The 19,026-nt window shown below is 32.4% G+C and overlaps 1 non-coding gene across 1 annotated transcript; it reads left to right on the forward strand.

Moving 5' to 3' along the window:
- The first annotated feature begins 1,960 nt into the window (after window positions 1–1,960).
- On the forward strand, window positions 1,961–2,067 carry LOC139894772 (small nucleolar RNA R71). The gene has a single exon (XR_011775257.1). It is a non-coding gene; the product is annotated as a small nucleolar RNA R71 (small nucleolar RNA).
- Window positions 2,068–19,026: the final 16,959 nt, after the last annotated feature.

A 19,026-nucleotide genomic window follows, 5' to 3' on the forward strand; every position in this document is an offset into this window, starting at 1 on the left:
ATTAGTAGTATTATTATCATTATACTTATTAATATAAATATTAGTATTATTATTATTAGTAAAATTACTATTTTTATAGTTGTTATTATTAGTAGTATTATTAGCATTATAGTTATTAATATAAGTATTAGTAATATTATTATTAGTAAAATCATTATTTTTATATTTATTATTATTAATATTCATTATTATTAAAGTTATCATTTTTAGTAAAGTAATCATTATTATTATTATTATTATTATTATTATTATTATTATTATTATTATTATTATTATTATTATTATTATTATTATTATTATTATTATTATTATTATTATTATTATTATTATTATTAGAATTATCATTAAAAGTATTTTTTTTTAATATTTTGTTATTATTATTAGTTTTATCATTATTAATATTATTATCATTTTTATTATTATTTCCAAATCTAATTATTATTATTATTATTATTATTATTATTATCATTATCATTATTTTATTATTATTATTTTTATAAACAAAAGATATCTATATAAAAAAAATATAAAAATTTAATACATATAACATTACCAAAATTAATATTTTTATTTATTTTAAATATATAAAATGAATATATGCAACATATAGATTATTAATATAAAAATGATATAACTAATAAATTTATATATAAATAAATTTGTTCGATTACAATTATATGTATTAATATATATATATATATATATATATATATATATATATATATATATATATATATATATATATATATATATATATATATATATATATATATATATAATGATATAGGTTCGTGAATCCGAGGCCAACCCTGCATTGTTCAATATCGTCGTATGAATATTTTTACTACAAAATATTGTATTGTGAGTTTTATTTGCTCCCTTTTTAAATGCTTTTGCAATATATATTTTTGGGACTGAGAATACATGCGCTGCTTTTATAACTGTTTTACGAAATAGACACAAGTAATCGAAACTACATTATATGGTTGAATGATCGAAATCGAATATGCCCCTTTTAGTCTGGTAATCTAAGAATTAGGGAACAGACACCCTAATTGACGCGAATCCTAAAGATAGATCTATGGGCACTAACAAGCCTCAGTCAGAGAATTTGAACTGCTTTAGTACTTCGATTTTATCATGTCTAAAGGGAGTCCCGGAATGATGGGGATATTCTATATGCATCTTGTTAAGGTCGATTACCAGGTGTTCAATCCATATGAATGATTTTTATCTCTATGTATGGGACGTATATTTATGAGAAATGGAAATAGAAATCTTGTGGTCTATTAAAATAATGGAAATGATTGTTATGATAAACTAATGAACTCACCAACCTTTTGGTTGACACTTTAAAGCATGTTTATTCTCAGGTATGAAAGAAATATTCCGCTGTGCATTTGCTCATTTTAGAGATATTACTTGGAGTCATTCATGACATATTTCAAAAGACGTTGCATTCGAGTCGTTGAGTTCATCAAGATTATTATTAAGTCAATTATAGTTGGATATATTATGAAATGGTATGCATGCCGTCAACTTTCGATGTAATGAAAGTTTGTCTTTTAAAAACGTATGCAATGTTTGTAAAATGTATCATATAGAGGTCAAGTACCTCGCGATGTAACCAAATGTAATGTATTCGTCCAGATGGATTAGGATGGGTCATTAAAGCGGGAGTTTCTTTAGCTCTCCGACTTCTTTGGTGAGTTTTTCTATTTTGTCCGAGAGAAATTTGATGGTTTTATTTTCGATAGTATCGGAGGCGGAAAGCGGTGTTGCTGATGAAAGGTGCTCTTCTGTGTTCCAATCGTGATGGTGTATAGTCATCTCCTCGATCAATCTCCAGGCCTCATCAGCAGTGAAGTTCATGAAGTTACCTTGAGAAACAGCATCAAGAGTAGACTTGTTGTTCTGATTCAGACCTGTGTAGAAGGTCAAAATTTGAACAGAGCTCTCAAGACGGTGGTTCGGGCATCTTCGAAGCAAATGCTTGAATCTCTCCCATGCAGTGTAGATTGATTCATCGTGCACTTGTTGAAAGTTTACGATATCATTTCTAAGTCTGATTTGTTTTGATGGGGGAAAGTACTTGATTAAGAAAGTTGTTGCCATTTTCTCCCGTGAGGTGATAGAGTTGGGTTCTAACCCCTCGAACCAGGTTTTTGCATGAAGAGATAAGGAATATAGGAATAGATATAGAAGAACTACATCTTATTCAACCCCATTTTACTTATATGAGTTGGATAAGGAGAGGAATCTGTCTAAGTGAGAGTTGGGATCGTCATTTGGTAAGCCATGAAATAGACAATGGTTCTGAATGAGTTGTATGATGCTATGCTTAAGCACAAAAGACGCCCCGTTAACCTCTAGATAGAGTATCATTCCTGCTCGTCCTTCTAACAAGGGTTTGGTGATGTCAGCGAGAGTGATGAGTGCGGCCATCGTCGAACTATCGGCAGGTATGTGTGGATCTCGTCGGATGGGTACAATGTATGATATTGGATAGAAGAAAGGATGTGTCAGAAGAATTATTAGCGGTCTAAGTAGGTTAAACCATCCTAAAGGTTCACCAATAAGGAAGTCCATTTTAAACGTTTTAATTAATCTAAATTAAGCTAATTTATGTAACCTAACTATGGTAAACTAGTAACATCTGACAAAGTTAGTCTTAGTCAAAAGGGTCTCTTAAAAACTAGCTAATCTAAACCGGATCCAAATAGTACTACCGCTCCCCGACAGTGGCGCCAAAAATTAACTACTCCTATGATATGCCCGAATCAGATGGTTTATTTATGTGGTGTCGTTAGGTCGCAAAACGAAAATTCAGGATATCAACAGAAAAGTTGATTGTTTAATTTATATATGCTGGGCCTAAATCTATTATTCCTTCCTCTGGGTTAGCAAGGACAAATATGACCTAGGGTCGTTCCTTGAGCGGGCTAATTTAAAATGGAGTTTATTCAGATTATTTAGTAATTAAGATTGGGTTTGTACACAATTTAGTATTCAAGACTAGTGGCCAGGTACACCTTGTGTGGAGAGGCAGGATCCTTTTGGTCCCAATAGATTGGCGACTGTTCGAAAAATCCAACAACCAAGTCCAACCGGTTTATTCTAGATACCACTTTTATTCAGAATATCAAATTGTGTAAAGACTATAGTTGGGTTGAATAGTTTATATAATTGTAATTAAACTATTAAAGCAATATAATTAAAATAAGCTAGCTAGCATGCAAAGCTAAGGACAGAGAAGACGTGGTTCACCATGATTTAAGATAACGTAGTGTCGGGATGATTGTGAGACACTCATTGGATAGATATACCTTGGTGTAAACACTAGATTCCCTACTAATTGATTTATCGATTAGCATGTCACGAGGAACTGGGCTATCGTGATTCTGATCGGATAGACTATGCTCAACTCCCGACGCTTTATCCGGTTTAAGGATATAAGCGACCCATCTTGGATGCAACACATACCTTGGGCGCACGAATAAAGTAACATAGCCATATATATATAATATCCAACCTTTCTTGACACCTTAGTGTATCACCCAAGTGAGTGGTTATGATTGTGTTTCGAATTCCTTTCTGTCAACGGTTTGGTAAAATCTAAGGGTTTATAGACAAATTAGAACTTCTGATAGTTCTCAGTCATCCTTAAAGATTTATAAGCTTAGTTTGTATTGTAGTGCGTTAAACTCCCATTTATGATTTAAACCAGCCCTTACTTAAATCTACCCAATAAATCCCTTAGTTATCCACCATGTACTAGACTTATAGTGGTTCCATAGCTTCTAACCTTGACCATGCTCAAGTGGTCCTATAGTACATCAACAATGTACTCTACTGTTGCAATAGTATTTCCTCGATTCTTGTACTCTTGACCAATGTCTTGATCTGGTCCTACGATAATTCCCCATGTACTTTATAGTATTTCCGATGGGTTCATACCTTGACCAATGTATAAACACAGATAATTGATTACCTTATAATTGTCGACTTTATAAAAGGTTTTAATCACATTTATTGGTGGACGGACGATAATAACGAGGTTTAATATCATAGATAGAAAGCGAGTACGAAACGATAATCATCCCTAACTAACATTATTAAATCATGGCAAACAATCAAGTAATTACTCACACATCATGGCAACAAGTATTTCTAATATTAATAAATCATAAACATCTAACAAGAATATTATAATAAATTAATAAAAGAAAGGATAGATATTACCGAATAATGTCGGCAGAATAACACTTGTATTTCTTCATGATATCCATAGCGTTACAATGCTCGATAGATTCTTTTACTAACTACATACTATTCTCCTATTGATCACTAGAGAGAGACAATAGAGAGATAATTATTTTCCTAATCTTTGTAGTTTTCTCTCTCTAGAATCTAGAGAGAGAACTAATCTCCTAATGATCACTAGAGAGCAACAATAGAGAGATATTTTGAAATGTCCCGTTCATATTGATTATAAACATTCCATATTAATTGATTTCATCGCGAGGTTTTGACCTCTATATGAGACGTTTTTCAAAGACTGCATTCATTTTTAAAACAAACATAACCTTTATTTTATCGATAAAGGTAAAAAAAAATTACGTAGATTATCAAATAATGATAATCTAAAATATACCGTTTACACACGACCATTACATAATGGTTTACAATAAGAATATATTACATCAAAAAATAAGTTTCTTGAATGCAGTTTTAACACAATATCATACAAGCATGGACTCCAAATCTTGTCCTTATTTTAGTATGCAGCAGCGGAAGCTCTTAATAATCACATGAGAATAAACATGCTTAAAACGTCAACAAAAATGTTGGTGAGTTATAGGTTTAACCTATATATTATCAAATCATAATAATAGATCACAAGATTTCATATTTCAATATACATCCCATACATAGAGATAAAAATCATTCATATGTTGAACACCTGGTAACCGACATTAACAAGATGCATATAGAATATCCCCATCATTCTGGGACACCCATCGGACATGATAATTTCGAAGTACTAAAGCATTCCAAATTCCGGAATGGGGCTTGTTGGGCTCGATAGATCTATCTTTAGGATTCACGTCAATTTGGGGGTCTGTTCCCAAATTCTTAGGCTACCAAGCTAAAAAGGGGCATATTCGGCTTCGATAATTCACCCACATAATGTAGTTTCATTTACTTGTGTCTATTTTGTAAAACATTTATAAAATTTCATGTATTCTCATCCCAAAATATTAGATTTTTAAAAGTGGGACTATAACTCACTTTCACAGATTTTTACTTCGTCGGGAAGTAAGACTTGGCCACTGGTCGATTCACGAACCTATAACAAATATGTACATATATATCAAAGTATGTTCAAAATATATTTACAACATTTTTAATACGTTTTAATGTTTTAAGTTTATTAAGTCAGCTGTCCTCGTTAGTAACCTACAACTAGTTGTCCACAGTTAGATGTACAGAAATAAAGCAATATATATTATCTCGAATCAATCCACGACCTCGTGTATACAAGCCTCAGGCTAGATCACAACTCAAAGTATATATAATATTTTGGAATCAACCTCAACCCTGTATAGCTAACTCCAACATTACTGCATATAGAGTGTCTATGGTTGTTCCAAAATATATATAGATGGGTCGATATGATATGTCAAAAAATTGTATTCGTGTCTATGGTATCCCAAGATTACATAATATATTAGAATACATGTATAATATAATATGAGTTAGCTAGGATATGATTAATATAGATTTGTTATCAATTTTCACGTAGCTACAATAAGAAAAATTATCCAATCTTGTTTTACCCATAACTTCTTCGTTTTAAATACGTTTTGAGTGATTCAAGTTGCTATGGTTTCATATTGAACTTAAGTTTATGAATCTAAACAGAAAAAGTATAAGTTTATAGTTGGAAATACAGGTTACAAGTCATTTTTGTAAAGGTAGTCATTTTAGTCGAAAGAACGACGTCTAGATGACCATTTTGGAAAATATACTTCCACTTTGAGTTTAACCATGATTTTTGGATATAGTTTCATGTTCATAAGAAAAATCATTATCCCAGAAGAACAACTTTTAAATCAAAGTTTATCATAGTTTTTAATTAACTAACCCAAAACAGCCCGCGGTGTTACTACGACGCCGTATATCCGGTTTTACGGTGTTTTCCGTATTTTCAGGTTTTAAATCATTAAGTTAGCATATCATATAGATATAAAACATGTGTCTAGTTGATTTTAAAAGTCAAGTTAGAAGGATTAACTTTTGTTTGCGAACAAGTTTAGAATTTACTAAACTATGTTCTAGTGATTACAAGTTTAAACCTTCGAATAAGGTAATTTTATATATATGAATCGAATGATGTTATGAACATCATTACTACCTCAGGTTTTATGGATAAACCTACTGGAAATGAGAAAAATAGATCTGTGACGACCCGAAAATTTTCGACCAAATTTAAACTTAAATTGTATTTGATTTCGACATGATAAGCAAAGTCTGTAATATTGAGTCCCAAAAAGTTTTGGAGCTACATTCATGTAACCAATTACCCTATGACTATTCCCGACGATTCACGAACAAGTGTTGCAAATAAATATATATATATAAATATATAAATAAATATAAATGTAGGTATTGAAAATAATAAAATATAAATGAATCATGTAATTTATGATGACTAGTATTATTATTAAGTATTATCATTAAGATGCATTATTTCATTATTATCATCAACAATATGAACATCATTATTATTATTTTTTTTATAATTATAATTACCATTATTTATTATCACTAAAATTAGTGATGGTGATATTATTATCATTATTATTATTTATATGTTTATCAATATTAGTATTGTTATTGTTAAAAATTATTATCATTATTATTTAGGATTATTAATATTAATATCATTTTTATTTTTATTATTATTAATAATATTAACAATATTATTATTTATATATATTTATTTATCATTAATGTTAATTATAAAAGAATGAAACAGATACTGCATGTGTAATTTGTTATACATCCTTGTCCATCCCTACCTACTGCAATACCATGAAAAAATCAATTGGACATATTCCAAATTTCGTTGCAAGTCATTATCCACTTTAATATTTTTTGTTCGCTACTTCCTGGCTCCAATATTCTGTCAAATACACAAACCGATTATATAACAAATCAATTAACAATATTCATGAGGAATTCATTCAACCCCCTTAATTCTTGTGACCAAATTATCACAATCACTTAAAGTGATCATCTTCATAAACCATCATACCACCACCGGTTATAGTCGACCTCACCACTTACAACCATCACCAACACGACAACTCCGATCACCACCATTGAAAACCGTTTAGGTTACCACCATCATGAGCCATCTTCTTCTTCTTCGTTAAAACCACAAACCACTTTTACGACCACCTTTGAACCCCATCATAGTCGAAGATTATCATCAAAACCTCCAAACCCATTTTTTTTTATTCCTTCTTTCCTTATTTCTGTTTTCAATCTTCATTTTCTTTCTCTAAAACCCACAAAACATCTAATCTCCGATGAAAATACCAATGGGATTTACAAACCCAAAATTTACATACAAAGCATTATCTTCGATCATCAGACAAACAACAACCGAATACTTCCACCACTTTATCAACCACCATTTAATCATCGTTAATCCTTGCTGCTACTTACGAAACCCATTTCACCACTATGATTATACAACCAAAATTGAATCACCCTATCTCCATCTTTCATCGTCTCTCTCTCTCTACAATTTTCTTTTCCGTTAAACCTTGATCTACTACCTTCACTATCAAGCTTTACTACTGCGAATGCTATCTCTTTTCTTCCTGTACAAATCAGCACAACCCATCATGGTTGCTACAACTTATGTAAGTTTCTGTTTCTTTTGTTATTCGATCACCTCGAAACCACCATGAAACTATTTGATTATCACCCATAAACCTATTATTTCTTTTCTGTTGCCTTGGTTTCTTTATGATCTCGTACCAATTAATACTACATGTTTCTGTTTTCTTCTATTCCAAAACCGAAAAATTCCTTGAAGCTACCATCGATCTTTATCATCATTCTGTTACTTGTTTGATATTATTGATTGAAACAAAGATATTGATTGAGGGTGAGGATAGAGACGTGATCTGAGATATTGATTATTTTATGTTAACGTCCATACCTGTAAAGTGGAATCTGTCGAGTCTTATGATTGGAGAAACCTCACGGCTGTATGACACTAAAAATTAAAGAACGAATATATTATTACAACTTAGCGAACCCTATGCAGATTTCACAAGTTTTTGGATCAGGTTCTAATTAAATTAGATTAGGTTACTGGATCAATCTACTAGACTTCAATCGAGGGTCACTATATTTCAGTTTCTAATATTGGACCATAATTGTTCTTGGGCCGAGACCCATTCCCTTTTGCTGTGGGAGTCGCATAAACAGATTAAAAGAATTCGAATCCATTATTAAAACAGAAATGGTAAAGTAGAGCCATGGTTATGGGTGTTGGTATTTAATCGAGAGGTCTCGGTTTCGAGCCTTGGCTCTAGCAATTCTTTTTAAAAGCTTATTTTGAAAGGTAGGCTTATTATTATTATTGTTATTGTTTTTGTTTTTGTTATTGTTATTATTATTATTATTATTATTATTATTATTATTATTATTATTATTATTATTATTATTATTATTATTATTATTATTATTATTATTATTATTAGGTATTAAGTATTATTATCAAAACTATTATTTTCATTATCATTATTATTAAACTCATCATTTTTAGTAAAAACTACTATTATTATCATTAGTATCATTTTTATTAAAAAATCATTATTTTATTATATTATTATTATTAGTACTCTTATTATCATCATTATTATTATTATAAATATTATTATTATTAAGATCATTATTAGTAAAAGTATTATTATCATAAATATTATAGTTATTATTATTATTATTACTATTATTATTATCATTCTTATTATTAGTATTAAAAATTTTCTTATGTATTAAAATTAACATTTTAATAAGATTACCTTTATTATTATTAAAATTATCAATGTTAGTATCATTAATAGAATCATTAATATAATTATCATTATTATTTCAATTATCATTTTTATTATTATTTTTATAACAAATAAATATTATACTTATATTACATATAATTATATACTAAACATATTAACATTATTTTTATAAATAATACAAATAACAAATTATTTATACAATACTAATATACATATTAAGATATCTATATGTATAAATATTAATCATTTTAAATATATACAGATTAAATACATATAACATATAAACTAAGATATAATATATATAAATTTGTTCAATTACAAATATATGTGTTAATATACATTAATGATATATGTTCGTGAATCCGAGGTCAACCCTACACTTGTTAAATGACGTCATATGTATTTTCACTACAAAATACAGTATGGTGAGTTTCATATGATCCCTTTTACTCTTTACATTTTTGGGCTAAGAATACATGCGCTGCTTTATAACTGTTTTATGAAATGGATACAAATACTAAAACTGATTTTTGCGTGAGTTCATTTGCTCCCTTTTACTCTTTAAATTTTTGGGACTGAGAATACATGCGCTGTTTTTACAACTGCTTTATTAAATGCTTTTGAAATATATTTTGAACTGCGAATACATGAAATGCTTTTATAAATGTTTGACGAGATAGACACAAGCAAAACATTCCTCGAATGAATTATTATGCAGATAGAAGTTCTGCGGATTATTATTGAATTATGTGGACATGATAATTGCCACCATTGAATTATGTGGACATGATAATTGCCACCATTGAATTATGTGGACATGATAATTGCCACCATTGAATTATTTGGACATGATAATTGCCACCATTGAATTTTGTGGACATGATAATTGCCACTAATTGAAGTGAATGTTATAGATCGAGAGAATGATTTTAGACACAGGTTATGTGTATGATATTTTGTACACGAGATATGTGTACGGTTACAAAGATTTGTTAAGATGTTTTTGTACACGAGAAAGGTGTACTGTATTTAAAAGATATCGCATGTACATTACAGGTGGGTATAGGATTCAGGCCCATTTGTACCATGCATGATTTAAATCTTCTGGTCTATCAAAATGATGAATTTTATTGTTTTATGATAAACTTATGAACTCACAAACCTTTTGGTTGACACTTTAAAACATGTTTATTCTCAGGTATAAAAGAAATCTTCCGCTGTGCATTTGCTCATTGTAAAGACATTATTTGGAGTCGATCATCGCAATGGAACCAGATGTTAGTGACTTCGTCCAGACGGATTAGGACGGGGTATGACATGTGGTATCAGAGCGGTGGTCTTAGCGAACCAGGTCATGCATTAGTGTGTCTAATTGATAGTTGTTTAGATGCATTAGTGAGTCTGGACTTCGACCGTGTCTGCATGTCAAAAGTTTTGCTTATCATTTGGTGTCGAAAATTACCTGCTTATCATTCTTAGAGAATCACTTGCTTATCATTCTTAGTCTAGACATGTTTTACTGCATTGACTGCATGAATAGTGTATAGACAAAATTTATATCTTAGCGTATCTGCTACTTCATATCTTAGCATATATGTTACTGTAACTTTGCCTGACATATTCCGTAGATTCCTCCGTAACTTATGGGATTTTAGTATTATATATGTATATGTAAATTATGTATTGCAGGGTACTAATCTACATCCTATAATCTATTTCTTATCTAAAATCCTTCATCTGATTGTACGAGATGAATCCCTCAACCAGTTCGAGTCCCTCAGATTTCGATAGCTATTCCGATAGTTATTTCGACAACTATTCCGACATGGATATTCATCAAAGCTCCGAAAGCGGTGTCACCAGAATGAATCAATCTGAAATGTCCCGTTCTTATTGATTAAAAATGTTCCATATTAATTGATTTCATTGCGAGGTTTTGACCTCTATATGAGACGTTTTTCAAAGACTGCATTCATTTTTAAAACAAACCATAACCTTTATTTCATAAATAAAGGTTTAAAAAGCTTTACGTAGATGATCAAATAATGATAATCTAAAATATCCTGTTTACACACGACCATTACATAATGGTTTACAATAAAAATATGTTACATCGAAATCAGTTTCTTGAATGCAGTTTTTACACAATATCATACAAACTTGGACTCCAAATCTTGTCCTTATTTTAGTATGTAACAGCGGAAGCTCTTAGTATTCACCTGAGAATAAACATGCTTTAAACGTCAACAAAAATGTTGGTGAGTTATAGGTTTAACCTATATATATCAAATCGTAACAATAGACCACAAGATTTCATATTTCAATACACATCCCATACATAGAGATAAAAATCATTCATATGGTGAATACCTGGTAACCGACAATAACAAGATGCATTTTTAAGAATATCCCCATCATTCCGGGACACCCTTCGGATATGATATAAATTTCGAAGTACTAAAGCATCCGGTACTTTGGACGGGGTTTGTTAGACCCAATAGATATATCTTTAGGATTCGCGTCAATTAGGGTGTCTGTTCCCTAATTCTTAGATTACCAGACTTAATAAAAAGGGGCATATTCGATTTCGATAATTCAACCATAGAATGTAGTTTCACGTACTTGTGTCTATTTTGTAAATCATTTATAAAACCTGCATGTATTCTCATCCCAAAAATATTAGATTTTAAAAGTGGGACTATAACTCACTTTCACAGATTTTTACTTCGTCGGGAAGTAAGACTTGGCCACTGATTGATTCACGAACCTATAATAATATATACATATATATCAAAGTATGTTCAAAATATATTTACAACACTTTTAATATATTTTGATGTTTTAAGTTTATTAAGTCAGCTGTCCTCGTTAGTAACCTACAACTAGTTGTCCACAGTTAGATGTACAGAAATAAATCAATAAATATTATCTTGAATTAATCCACGACCCAGTGTATACGTATCTCAGTATTGATCACAACTCAAACTATATATATTTTGGAATCAACCTCAACCCTGTATAGCTAACTCTAACATTTACATATAGAGTGTCTATGGTTGTTCCGAAATATATATAGATGTGTCGACATGATAGGTCGAAATATTGTATACGTGTCTATGGTATCTCAAGATTACATAATATACAATACAAGTTGATTAAGTTATGGTTGGAATAGATTTGTTACCAATTTTCACGTAGCTAAAATGAGAAAAATTATCCAATCTTGTTTTACCCATAACTTCTTCATTTTAAATCCGTTTTGAGTGAATCAAATTGCTATGGTTTCATATTGAACTCTATTTTATGAATCTAAACAGAAAAAGTATAGGTTTATAGTCAGAAAAATAAGTTACAAGTCGTTTTTGTAAAGGTAGTCATTTCAGTCGAAAGAACGACGTCTAGATGACCATTTTAGAAAACATACTTCCACTTTGAGTTTAACCATGATTTTTGGATATAGTTTCATGTTCATAATAAAAATCATTTTCCCAGAATAACAACTTTTAAATCAAAGTTTATCATAGTTTTTAATTAACTAACTCAAAACAGCCCGCGGTGTTATTACGACGGCGTAAATCCGGTTTTACGGTGTTTTTCGTGTTTCCAGATTTTAAATCATTAAGTTAGCATATCATATAGATATAGAACATGTGTTTATTTGATTTTAAAAGTCAAGTTAGAAGGATTAACTTTTATTTGCGAACAAGTTTAGAATTAACTAAACTATGTTCTAGTGATTACAAGTTTAAACCTTCGAATAAGATAGCTTTATATGTATGAATCGAATGATGTTATGAAAATAATTACTACCTCAAGTTCCTTGGATAAACCTACTGGAAATGAGAAAAATAGATCTAGCTTCAAAGGATCCTTGGATGGCTTGAAAGTTCTTGAAGCAGAATCATGACACGAAAACAATTTCAAGTAAGATTTCCACTCGAAATAAGATTGTTATAGTTATAGAAATTGAATTAAAGTTTGAATATGATTATTACCTTGTATTAGAAAGATAACCTACTGTAAGTAACAAAGGTTTCTTGATCTTGGATGATTACTTGGAATGGATTTAGAAAACTCGGAAGTAAACTTGCAATCTTGGAAGTATTCTTGATTTTATGAAACTAGAACTCTTGGAATTTATGAAGAACACTTAGAACTTGAAGATAGAACTTGAGAGAGATCAATTGGATGAAGAAAATTGAAGAATGAAAGTGTTTGTAGGTGTTTTTGGTCGTTGGTGTATGGATTAGATATAAAGGATATGTAATTTTGTTTTCATGCAAATAAGTCATGAATGATTACTCATATTTTTGTAATTTTATGAGAGATTTCATGCTAGTTGCCAAATGATGGTTTCCACACGTGTTAAGTGACTCACATGGGCTGCTAAGAGCTGATCATTGGAGTGTATATACCAATAGTACATACATCTAAAAGCTATGTATTGTACGAGTACGAATACGGGTGCATACGAGTAGAATTGTTGATGAAACTGAACGAGGATGTAATTGTAAGCATTTTTGTTAAGTAAAAGTATTTTGATAAGTGTATTGAAGTCTTTCAAAAGTGTATGAATACATATTAAAACACTACATGTATATACATTTTAACTGAGTCGTTAAGTCATCGTTAGTCATTACATGTAAGTGTTGTTTTGAAACCTTTAGGTTAACGATCTTGTTAAATGTTGTTAACCCAATGTATATAATATCAAAAGAGTTTTAAATTATTTTATTATCATGATATTATGATGTACGAATATCTCTTAATATGATATATATACATTAAATGTCGTTACAACGACAATCGTTACATATATGTCTCGTTTCAAAATCATTAAGTTAGTAGTCTTGTTTTTACATATGTAGTTCATTGTTAATATACTTAATGATATGTTTACTTATCATAATATCATGTTAACTATATATATATAACCATATATATGTCATCACATAGTTTTTACAAGTTTTAACGTTCGTGAATCACCGGTCAACTTGGGTGGTCAATTGTCTATATGAAACCTATTTCAATTAATCAAGTCTTAACAAGTTTGATTGCTTAACATGTTAGAAACACTTAATCATGTAAAATAACAATTTCATTTAATATATATATAAACATGGAAAAGTTCGGGTCACTACAGTACCTACCCGTTAAATAAATTTCGTCCCGAAATTTTAAGCAGTTGGAGGTGTTGACGTATCTTCTGGAAATAAATGCGGGTATTTCTTCTTCATCTGATCTTCATGCTCCCAGGTGAACTCGGGTCCTCTACGAGCATTCCATCGAACCTTAACAATCGGTATCTTATTTTGTTTAAGTCTCTTAACCTCACGATCCATTATTTCGACGGGTTCTTCAATGAATTGAAGTTTTTCATTGATTTGGATTTCGTCCAACAGAATAGTGAGATCTTCTTTAGCAAAACATTTCTTCAAATTTGAGACGTGGAAAGTGTTATGTACAGCCGCGAGTTGTTGAGGTAGCTCCAGTTGGTAAGCTACTGGTCCGACACGATCTATAATCTTGAATGGTCCAATGTACCTTGGATTTAGTTTCCCCCGTTTACCAAATCGAACAACGCCTTTCCAAGGTGAAACCTTAAGCATGACCATTTCTCCAATTTCAAACTCTATATCTTTTCTTTTACTGTCCGCGTAGCTCTTTTGTCGACTCTGGGCGGTTTTCAATCTTTGTTGAATTTGGATAGTTTTCTCGGTAGTTTCTTGTATTATCTCTGGACCCGTAATCTGTCTGTCCCCCACTTCACTCCAACAAATCAGAGACCTGCACTTTCTACCATAAAGTGCTTCAAACGGCGCCATCTCAATGCTTGAATGGTAGCTGTTGTTGTAGGAAAATTCTGCTAACGGTAGATGTCGATCCCAACTGTTTCCGAAATCAATAACACAAGCTCGTAGCATGTCTTCAAGTGTTTGTATCGTCCTTTCGCTCTGCCCATCAGTTTGTGGTACTCATGTCTAGACGAGTTCCCAATGCTTGCTGTAATGTCTGCCAGAATCTTGAAATAAATCTGCCATCCATATCAGAGATAATAGAGATTGGTATTCCATGTCTGGAGACGACTTCCTTCAAATACAGTCATGCTAACTTCTCCATCTTGTCATCTTCTCTTATTGGCAGGAAGTGTGCTGACTTGGTGAGATGATCAACTATTACCCAAATAGTATCATAACCACTTGAAGTCCTTGGCAATTTAGTAATGAAATCCATGGTAATGTTTTCCCATTTCCATTCCGGGATTTCAGGTTGTTGTAGTAGACCTGATAGTTTATGATGTTCAGCTTTGACCTTAGAACACGTCAAACATTCTCCTACATATTTAGCAATATCGACTTTCATACCTGGCCACCAAAAATGTTTCTTAAGATCCTTGTACATCTTCCCCGTTCCAGGATGTATTGAGTATCTGGTTTTATGAGCTTCTCTAAATACCATTTCTCTCATATCTCCAAATTTTGGTACCCAAATCCTTTCAGCCCTATACCAGGTTTCGTCTTCCCAAATATTAAGATGCTTCTCCGATCCTTTGGGTATTTCATCCTTTAAATTTCCCTCTTTTAAAACTCCTTATTGCGCCTCCTTTATTTGAGTAGTAAGGTTAGTGTGAATCATTATATTCATATATTTTACTCGAATAGGTTCTCTGTCCTTTCTGCTCAAGGTGTCGGCTACCACATTTGCCTTCCCCGGGTGGTAACGAATCTCAAAGTCGTAATCATTCAACAATTCAATCCACCTACGCTGCCTCATATTCAGTTGTTTCTAATTAAATATGTGTTGAAGACTTTTGTGGTCGGTATATATAATACTTTTGACCCCATATAAGTAGTGCCTCCAAGTCTTTAATGCAAAAACAACCGCGCCTAATTCCAAATCATGCGTCGTATAATTTTGCTTGTGAATCTTCAATTATCTAGACGCATAAGCAATCACCTTCATCTGTTGCATTAATACACAACTGAGATCTTGCTTTGATGCGTCACAATAAATCACAAAATCATCATTCCCTTCAGGCAATGACAATATAGGTGCCGTAGTTAGCTTTTTCTTCAATAATTAAAACGCCTTCTCTTGTTCATCCTTCCATTCAAATTTCTTCCCTTTATGCGTTAATGCAGTCAAGGGTTTTGCTATTTTGGAGAAATCTTGGATGAATCTTCTGTAGTAACTAGCCAATCCTAAAAATTGACGTATATACTTCGGAGTTTTTGGGGTTTCCCACTTTTCAACGGTTTCGATCTTTGCCGGGTCCACCTGGATACCTTCTTTGTTCACTATGTGACCGAGGAATTGAACTTCTTCCAACCAAAATGCACACTTTGAAAACTTAGCGTACAATTTTTCTTTCCTCAATACTTCTAGCACTTTTCTCAAATGTTCTTCGTGCTCTTGATCATTCTTTGAGTAAATAAGTATGTCATCGATGAAAACAATGACAAACTTGTCAAGATATGGCCCACACACTCGGTTCATAAGGTCCATGAACACAGCTGGTGCGTTAGTCAATCCAAACGGCATAACCATAAACTCGTAATGACCATAACGCGTCCTAAAAGTAGTTTTTGGAATATCATCATCCTTTACTCGCATTTGATGATATCCAAAACATAAATCGATCTTCGAATAAACCGACGAGCCTTGTAGTTGATCAAATAAGTCGTCAATTCTCGGCAGTGGATAACTGTTTTTGATGGTAAGTTTGTTCAACTCTCTGTAGTCAATACACAACCTAAATGTACCATCCTTCTTCTTGACAAACAAAACAGGAGCTCCCCATGGTGATGTGCTTGGTCGAATGAAACTACGTTCTAATAGTTCTTGCAGTTGGCTTTACAGTTCTTTCATCTCGCTGGGTGCGAGTCTATAAGGAGCACGAGCTATTGGTGCAGCTCCTGGTACAAGATCTATTTGAAATTCAACAGAACGATGTGGAGGTAGTCCCGGTAATTCTTTCGAAAATACATCGGGAAATTCTTTTGCGACGGGAACATCATTGATGCTCTTTTCTTCAGTTTGTACTTTCTCGACGTGTGCTAGAACAGCATAGCAACCTTTTCTTATTAGTTTTTGTGCCTTCAAATTACTAATAAGATGTAGCTTCATGTTGCCCTTTTTTCCGTACACCATTAAGGGTTCTCCTTCTTCTCGTACAATGCGAATTGCATTTTTATAATATACGATCTCTGCTTTCACCTTCTTCAGCCAGTCCATGCCAACTATTACATCAAAACTCCCTAACTCTACTGGTATCAAATCAATCTTAAATATTTCGCTACCCAGTTTAATTTCTCGATTCCGGCATATATTATCTGCTGAAATTAATTTACCGTTTGCTAATTCGAGTAAAAATTTACTATCCAACGGCGTCAATGGACAACTTAATTTAGCACAAAAATCTCTACTCATATAGCTTCTATCCGCACCCGAATCAAATAAAACGTAAGCAGATTTATTGTCAATAAGAAACGTACCCGTAACAAGCTCCGGGTCTTCCTGTGCCTCTGCCGCATTAATATTGAAAACTCTTCCGCGGCCTTGTCCATTCGTGTTCTCCTGGTTCGGGAAATTTCTAATAATGTGGCCCGATTTTCCACATTTATAACAAACTACATTGGCATAACTTGCTCCGACACTACTTGCTCCGCCATTACTCGTTCCGACACCATTTGTTTCTTTCGTTCTGTTAACCCCTGGTCCGTAGACCTCACACTTCGCCGCGCTATGACCATTTCTTTTACACTTGTTGCAAAATTTGGTACAGAACCCCGAGTGATGCTTTTCACACCTTTGGCATAGTTGCTTCTGATTGTTGTTGTTGTTGTGGTTATTATTGTTGTTGGGATGATTGTTGTACTTGCTGTTTTTGTTGTTGTTGTTGTTGGGCCGTTTGTTGTAGTTGCGATTGATGTTGCGATTATTGGGATAGTTGTTGCGATTATTGTTGTAATTGCTGTTGTTGTTGTATTGATGATTCTTATCACCGTTTTCCTCCCACTTTCTTTTGACTTGCTTCACATTGGCCTCTTCAGCAGTCTGTTATTTAATTCTTTCTTCAATCTGGTTCACTAGTTTGTGAGCCATTCTACATGCCTGTTGTATGGAGGCGGGCTCATGTGAACTTATATCTTCTTGGATTCTTTCCGGTAATCCTTTCACAAACGCGCCAATCTTCTCTTCCTCATCTTCGAACGCTCCCGGACACAATAGGCACAATTCTGTGAATCGTCTTTCGTACGTGGTAATATCAAATCCTTGGGTTCGTAACCCTCTAAGTTCTGTCTTGAGCTTATTAACCTCGGTTCTGGGACCGTACTTCTCGTTCATCAAGTGCTTGAATGCTGACCACGGTAGTGCGTACGCATCATCTTGTCCCACTTGCTCTAGATAGGTATTCCACCATGTTAACGCAGAACCTGTGAAGGTATGCGTAGCGTACTTCACTTTGTCCTCTTCAGTACACTTACTTATGGCAAACACCGATTCGACCTTCTTGGTCCACCGTTTCAATCCGATCGGTCCTTCGGTTCCATCAAATTCCAAAGGTTTGCAGGCAGTGAATTCTTTGTAGGTGCATCCTACACGATTTCCTGTACTGCTAGATCCAAGGTTATTGTTGGTATGTAGCGCAGCCTGTACTGCGACTATGTTTGAAGCTAGAAAAGTACATAATTCCTCTTCATTCATATTCACGGTGTGTCGAGTAGTCGGTGCCATTTCCTTCAAAATAGTCAAATGGAACAAGTTAATCATACAGAATATTAAGAGTAGTTAATAGTATTTCGTAGCATAATATGAACTCATTTATAAAAGCTTTTTCTTCATATTAGCGTTTTATAAGTTTAAATTCGGGTAGTACCTACCCGTTAAGTTCATACTTAGTACCTAATATACAATTCAACTA

The sequence above is a fragment of the Rutidosis leptorrhynchoides genome, chromosome 2 (genome assembly GCF_046630445.1).
Source record: "Rutidosis leptorrhynchoides isolate AG116_Rl617_1_P2 chromosome 2, CSIRO_AGI_Rlap_v1, whole genome shotgun sequence".
NCBI classification, from domain to species: Eukaryota; Viridiplantae; Streptophyta; class Magnoliopsida; order Asterales; family Asteraceae; genus Rutidosis; species Rutidosis leptorrhynchoides.